At 37.0% G+C, this 7537-nt stretch overlaps 1 long non-coding RNA gene across 1 annotated transcript; it reads left to right on the top strand.

Moving 5' to 3' along the window:
• Positions 1-563: 563 nt before the first annotated feature.
• LOC139189590 (uncharacterized) lies at positions 564-2532 on the top strand. The gene is made up of 3 exons (XR_011573365.1): positions 564-1004; positions 1101-1374; positions 2232-2532. It is a non-coding gene; the product is annotated as an uncharacterized lncRNA (long non-coding RNA).
• Positions 2533-7537: the final 5005 nt, after the last annotated feature.

Below are 7537 nucleotides of genomic sequence, written 5' to 3' on the forward strand. Positions count from 1 at the left end.
CTTTCATTGCTTACTTTAAAGAGGAGGTCTCGAAAGAGGTTGATGGGGTGACAAGAAAGGCCAAGCGGGTGGGTCCTCCGGGGGTGGATGATTGGGAAAGGTCGGTGAGTTTTGCTCACTTTCTCAAAAAAATTTATGATGCCACCTTGACATTGAGTGCAACCCTTACTCCAACGTCACACTTAATACTTAGCACGGTGATTGCCTTGCAAGTGGAGATAGAAGAACAAATTTCAAACGCCTCTAATGCCACTTTGCAAAGTGTGGCTACCTCAATGAAGCTCAAGTTTGACAAATATTGGGGTGACATTGAAAAGGTAAATCCTATTCTCTTTGTGGCCCAATCACTCGACCCGAGGTACAAATTTGATATGTTGGAGACAAATCTAGAAGAGCTCGGCTATGGATGTGACACAATAAGGGAGGAGAAAGTAAGGGTTAAAGGTTATGTAACCGAGTTGTATAATGCATATAAGGAGGGAGTAGTACTAATAGTAGTAGCAGTGGTAGTAGTACTAATAGTAGTGCTACCTCAAATATGGAGCAAAGATCAAGTGTTGTACTAGATGATGGGGCGGGGGGTGTGATGGTAGATATTGATGTTGCTTCAAGGATGGTAAAGAAGATCCAAAGAAAGAGAGCGGAGGCACAACAAAATAAGATAGCCAATGAAGTGGATATGTACTTCAATGATCCACATCAAAGCCTAACATATGAGGGTTTCAATCTTTTGGATTGGTGGAAAGGAAATTGTGGTCAATATCCAATTCTTAGTAAAGTTGCTAAGGATGTATTGGCCCTTCCTAGTAGCACCGTTGCTAGTGAGAATGCCTTTAGTCTTGGTGGGAGAGTTGTTGATCCTTTTAGAGCTTCCTTAACACCTAAAACGGTTGAGGCTTTAGTGTGTACTAGTGATTGGCTTAGAGGAAAAGAATTTTGTTTCTATAAGGAGCCTACCCTTGACGAATTATGTTTCTATGAGGAGCTTGAACGCTTAGAAAGAAGTAAGTAAACAATTTAATTTCATCTTTTATTTTCTTAGTATTTATTGTCTATTAGACTATAATTCAATGTAAATGATTTGTGGTTTATTGTTTTAGACATGGCTAATTTGGGAGGTGAGGAGAATACAACACAAGAAAATGAAATGCCACCTCCACCTCCTCGACCACCTCAAGTACAAGCTCAACAACGTCAAAATCAATCACTACCTCCACGACCACGACCACCCATTGTAAGGGGAAGGGCTCAACCATCAACATCAAGGGGAAAATTACAAGTGCCAACAAGAAGGGGCCGAAGGGGCCGAAGAGGTCAACAATCTTCATAAACTTGAAAGTTTGAGTGTTACAAGTTTGAGGAAGAATCGCCCAAGTAATCCTCCTCTCATTCTTTTTTTCGTTTTGTTTTTCTGTAAAATATGTTAACTATGAAATTGTTTGTAAGTGTGCAAGTAGCTACTCAACTTAGTCAAAATTTAATCTGGCAGTTCGTTTGAATTCTATATGTTTCTTGAAAATGGTTCAGCTTAACCCTGTCTCACTCTTAACATGGATAAGTGTTAACGTTCAGCAGATTGCTACACCTGATATGCTTTATATTCAGATATTTATGATGTTATCATGTACCATTCTCGTTTGTTTTGTCTTGATGTTGGAAAAGATGATGGTTTAGTAAGTTAGCAAGTAATGGTGTGAAAATTGGCCTCCTGTATGAGAGATGTGTGTTTGGTGGGGGTTTGAAGGGTTAACTTTTGGAAGCCTTAGATGTACTATGTTACCTAAATGACTAGGCATCTTTCAAATGATACTATCTCCAATGCCTTTTCTCTCTTATCTTAGCTTTTCAGTATTACCCTAGTCTCGATCTTTTGGTTGGAGCAGGGCATTAGTTTCTATAATTTGGAATCAGCCCTCAAATAGAAGGGCAGATCATAAAAGACTTTCATTTATCGTATTACTTGGTTCTATTCTTTGTGTCCATGGTTTTTAAGATAAACCAAGAATGATTTGTTATCAAACACTGGTGCAGTGTACAAATCATTGTCCAGCCAAACCTGGACAGTGGACATTGATGATTGCATAGGGATATTTTTTAAGTGTGATCTTGAGGACTTGATGAATTGTGATATGCCGTTTTATGTTTATTATCATGGAAATAATGTACTCTGCTTTCGTATATTTTTGTTAGTGGTCTTGCATCTTAATACGACTTCATGGATTTTCTCTCAGAATCACCAAGGAACTGGAATCAAAGGTTCCACCAAAGGATATTCCCAAGGACAAGCACTAGTGTTGATACCGGCTTCTTGTGTTGTTTGCAACAATTGACTACTCGGTTCTCTCTCTCTTCTAAGGAAAAGTTTATTATGTGATGGCGTTTCCTTAGGAATAAATCTTGACCTCGATTTTCTGTTCATAAAATGTCTTATCTTGTTTATCGTAATTGATTTTTGGTCTTTAGATACACATAAGTAACTATTAACTGCGGAGAAAGCTATAGTTTGTTAATCGGAGGTTTCATGTTCGTATCTGTGTATTTTTGTAGCTTGTAACACTCAAAGCCCAAAAGCCCCTTCGGCCCAATATTAGGTTTTTGTCCAATTGGACCAATATTAGCTTTTTTTGTCCAAAAGCCCAAAAGCCCAAAATTATTTTGGGATTCCCGATTTGTCCCGAAATCCCGAAACTATTTCGGGATTCCCGAAAATTTGGTTTGGGATCGGTATTGAAATTGGGATTCCCGAAAATTTTGGTATGGGAATCGGGATAACGGTTTCGGTATGGGATCCCATACCGAACCACCCCTAATTAAAGTTGCTAGAATTTTCAGAGTTTTTTTTCTCTTTGTTATAAGTTTCAATGTTTATTTTAGATTGTTTTTCAGTTATGATGAACATGTGTAACTAAGTTTCATTTTAGCTAGAGGTGAATGCGAAGCCATGATCATATGTTTTATATAAATTGATTACATCCAGTTATTGTTTCATAAAACATGAATGCAATTTACTTATCTACTTTATAGAGAACTTATTCTTGTATGTTTATTAAGGATGCATACTTAGTTTGCATGTAGGAATTTGATGCTAGAATATAAAGGAATTTCACCTAATCGTTATGAACTTATATTTGCAAGTAGTAAAAGTCAATAGTCATGATTGAGTTAAGTAAATTCTTGGTAGGAGTGTCATGATTTTCGTAGTTACGAATGCTTTGTCAATGCTTATGATTTTCACAAAACTTAATGATCTTTGAGATGTATCTCTATCATGTTTTTCATAGTTAGGGAACTTGAGAAGAATAATTTGGTTGCGTCGCTGAGTTTAATTCAATGAACCTAGGAAAATTTCAGAGTTAATTGGTGTTGTTCACAGTTAATTTGGTGCATTGTCATTCATGGTTTATAGGAAGAATAGCTAGAAATTGATTTGTATGCATATGATTTATGTGTGGAGAAGAATCCTTTAGCTATCCTTTCATCCATATTTCATTCAGAACTTAATTTACTTGCTACCATTTACTTTTGTTTTTATTAAATTCGTCCAAAATCCCCCGAGTCATTGTTTTGTTGTTAGTTTAACTTAGTTTTCAGTTTTATAAGTTTAATTTGTGTTGATTAGCATCCCTTCTAATCCCCAAAATAGAAGGATCCCTACTTACTCGTATTACGAATGCATAATTTATAGAGTTTAATTTGTGTGTTAGTTTTTACCACATCAGTGATCCCAGCAACTTAGCCTTTATTTTGCATGTTTTTGCCTTTTTTGGCACCTCCAAATCAGGCTAGATATCCCAATTCCTTTCCCATTTTGTTCCTGGTCTTCTAACATGCCAGATTCATCTTGGATTCTTTTTTGGGCTTCAAAACGGGCCATTAAACTTCTTTCCACGTTTGAATATGGGTTAACCCCCAAAATGGCATGTTTTCACTTCTTTTGCCTAAAGTACATGTAACTGCACACTAACACAAAATAAGGTAAAATGCAACCAATTTAACTGAAAAACATCACAAAGAGTCTAGAAATGGATGGTATAAATACATGAAATATACGTGTTATCACTTCTTGGGATTTTTGTTGGATATGAATGAACAACGTTGAATCGTGATGCGAATCACCATATAACGAACTCCCCCAAACTTGAATCTTAGATAACCCATGTTCCTGCAAAACAAGAAAGAAATTAAAAACTTACTCCAAAAAACAAAGTGAAAAACTACGCAAGCAAATGAAAAATTTAGAAAACTTGGGTTGCCTCCCAAGAAGCACTTCTTTATAGTCATGAGCTAGACTATGCCGAAATTAAGTGGAGGATGGAGGATCATTGAAATGAGGAACTCCTCCATGCATCTTCTTCTTTTTCCTTTTCTTCCGTCTTGTAGCTTTGAAATTTGGTGTCAATACAAGGCAATGAGGCACTGCATATTTTTGCTTCTTCTTCAACTTCAAAGCTCGAGACTTCTTTCTCTTCTTCATTTTCTTCTGTTGCCTCTTCCACCATATCTTGGCCATTCGAATGGAATTGAGTTGAGCCTGCATAACTTCAATTTTTGGTTCAATTCCAAACTCTCTTCCATAATTCGAGTAGTGGACTTCAAAAGGATCTTTGAATTCATGTATTTTGGCAGGGAGTGACCAGTTGGTAGTGGCAATTTGGCCAGTCGGCTCATTTAAATGCACCTCCAACTTTGAATTTTCTATCTTTTCTTCATCTTCAACTAGTTCACTCAATTCGTTGACGAAGTCCTCACTTCTCAATGTGGTGTAGGCACTATCTTCTTCATGGAACATATCTTGCTTAATTGGATTAGATTTGGATTCACTGGGAAAGATTTCTCCATCTCTTTCACTCAATATCGCAGCAATTTGACCAACTTGCTTCTCCAAATTTGCGATTGCTTAGGCATTTTCTTGCTCCCCATGTTGGAAAATTTGATGTCCTTGAGTGAGAATTTGCAAAAGTTGAGTTGTTGTTTGCTGATATTGCATATTAGCTTGAACCATCAATGCAAAAGCTTCTTCCCATGAAGGTTTCTTGGGTTCCAAGGATGTGGCTTCATGTATAAACTCTGGGAATTGAGCACTAGAAGGCCAATGTTCCATTGAAAATTGCTGCCAAGCTATCTATTCCCCTACACGAAACAATGAAACAGAATAAAAAAGTAACAATGGAAAAGGAAAATAATAAACAAAAATTAAAAAAAAAATCGTAAAAGAAACGTAAGGGAAAGAACTTGAAAGAAGGCAGTGCAAGTAATCCTATTAACTAATGGACAAAGAATTCCACCACAAAGAGAATCCTACAGTGGGTACCGCAACATTTTTGTTTTGTTTCTTTTTTCTTTTAAAAAAGACAATTTAAAACAAAAAAAAAATTATGAAAACTAAACTAGAAAAATTAAGTAAAGCACAATTAGCAAACCGAAATGGAATTAGCAAGCGCACAACTCAATTGTAATATATGCAAATACGAGGTCGATCCCACAAGGATTGCTTTTAATACCAATTCAACTAGCTGATTACGTGAAACTTACCTAAATGAACAAAAGATAGATTGAATTGAATAATTGAGTAATTGATTAACACTAAAATTAACAAGCAAAAGAAAAGACAGTTAATTAAAATCACACACGACACAAGAAAACCCAAGGTTATGAAATCACCAATAACAATCCTATTTACTTTTCCTAGAGCCAACTACTATCCAATTACCATGTGAGCTCCTATAAACAAAACCGTGATGGTGTGGACAGGGCCCAAAGCGGACAATATCGTGCTATGACAGAGTCAAGCTCGGGATGTGGTGGGGGCCAGGGCCAGGATATGACAATTTGGTATCAGAGTGAATCCTTGGCTGGAAGTGTGCGACGAGAACGTCGGTCCCCTAAGAGGGGTTGATTGTAAGATCTCACATTGCCCAAAGGAGTAGATCCTGTAAGACTTATATGTATATTCCCATCTCTACCTAGCATAAGGCCTTTTGGGTGCTCACTAGCTTCGGGTTTCGTAGGAACTCCAAAGTTAGCGAGTTCGCACGAGAGCAATCCCAAGATGGGTGACCCACTGGGAAGTTCTCGTGTGAGTTCCCAGAAACAAAACCGTGAGGGCGTGGTCGGGGCCCAAAGCGGACAATATTGTGCTACGGTGGAGTGAGCCAGGGATGTGGTGGGGTCCGGGCCAGGATGTGACATGTTCTTTCAAAGGTATGAATTAGTCTGTGGTCAGGCATCAACTCTTGTATCTCTACATGATAATTATATCCTATTGGTTAGGCATACAATTAAACACATAAAAACCCATTAAGCATAGAAGAATCATGTCAACCAAGTAGGACTAGCTTGATATTGGTCATCCTCACTAGTTTGTCTACTCTTCTTAATCTTAGTTCCAATAAACCTAATTGATTGGTCATCCTCATAGATTTATCTAACTGTTTAGATGCAAAATTCCTAAAGGTGATCAGTCATTAGAAACTTGAACCTAAAATAAAATACCCACAAAGATTAAGAATATAACATGACATATAATCGGATAATAATTAACAAAGTACTTCACAAATATTCAGGTCATCGCTTCATCATAAACCATAGAAAATAACTTAGTTACATATAGAAATAAAAATAAAAGAAAGATAGAACCCAGAGTCCATAGCAAAGTACGTCCCTAAGCTCTTCTTCACAAATTGCGGAGATAGTGAATGGTAGTATGGTGTGGAGTGATTGTAGGATGCGGAGATGGTGAATTACTGTATGGTGTGAGGTGATATGGGTTATGCGGGGGCGTATTCTAGAGAGCTTATGGCACCTTATTTATACTAGAAAAACCCTAAAAGGTCTGGGAGAAACTTTCCTAAAATAAAAAAAAAACTCCTAAACACACAAACAAGGAAAGAATTCTTCTTGGCTTGGGAAACACGTCATCTGACTTGCATGCCAGTTTTGGGGTAGATTTATCTTCTGAAAAATTATGTAAAAATATGGGTAGCGTAGCTTTATCTCTTATCTATCCAACAATATATCGCAAGCCACTAGGAAAAATTGGGAAAGCCTTCAAATCTTCATTCTCCCACAGCTGCACAGTTCTGACAGGAAAACAACTTATGCAAGATTGATTTGTGAAACTATAATGAATGGCTTCATAGAAAATTATGACATTCGGACACAATGATCTTCAGCTTCTCAGCTTCCTTCTCCAATTGGACTTGAATCAAAACTCCTCGAGAAAGTTGAAGTTTCACCAAAAGCATTCTTCATGTGTAGATTGGCTGAAATTAAGGAAAGGAATGTAATAAAGCTCTTTTAAGATCAATTCCTTAACAAAACTTAGGGATAATTAACATGAAAATATTATAAAAAATACACCTATCAACAAGTGTCCTTGGGACAAGTTGGCTAATGGAAAATTTGATTTCCTTAGGTATATTTGTTCTCTAGGGTTTTTTAGTTTTGAACTTGGGGGTTTAGAATATATTTTGAGAGAGAGAGAGAGTTGCCTTAAAGGCTGTGAGCTTGCATCTTCTCCATTTATGTAACCCTAACT

This window comes from Malus domestica, chromosome 11 (genome assembly GCF_042453785.1).
Source record: "Malus domestica chromosome 11, GDT2T_hap1".
Lineage (NCBI taxonomy): Eukaryota > Viridiplantae > Streptophyta > Magnoliopsida > Rosales > Rosaceae > Malus > Malus domestica.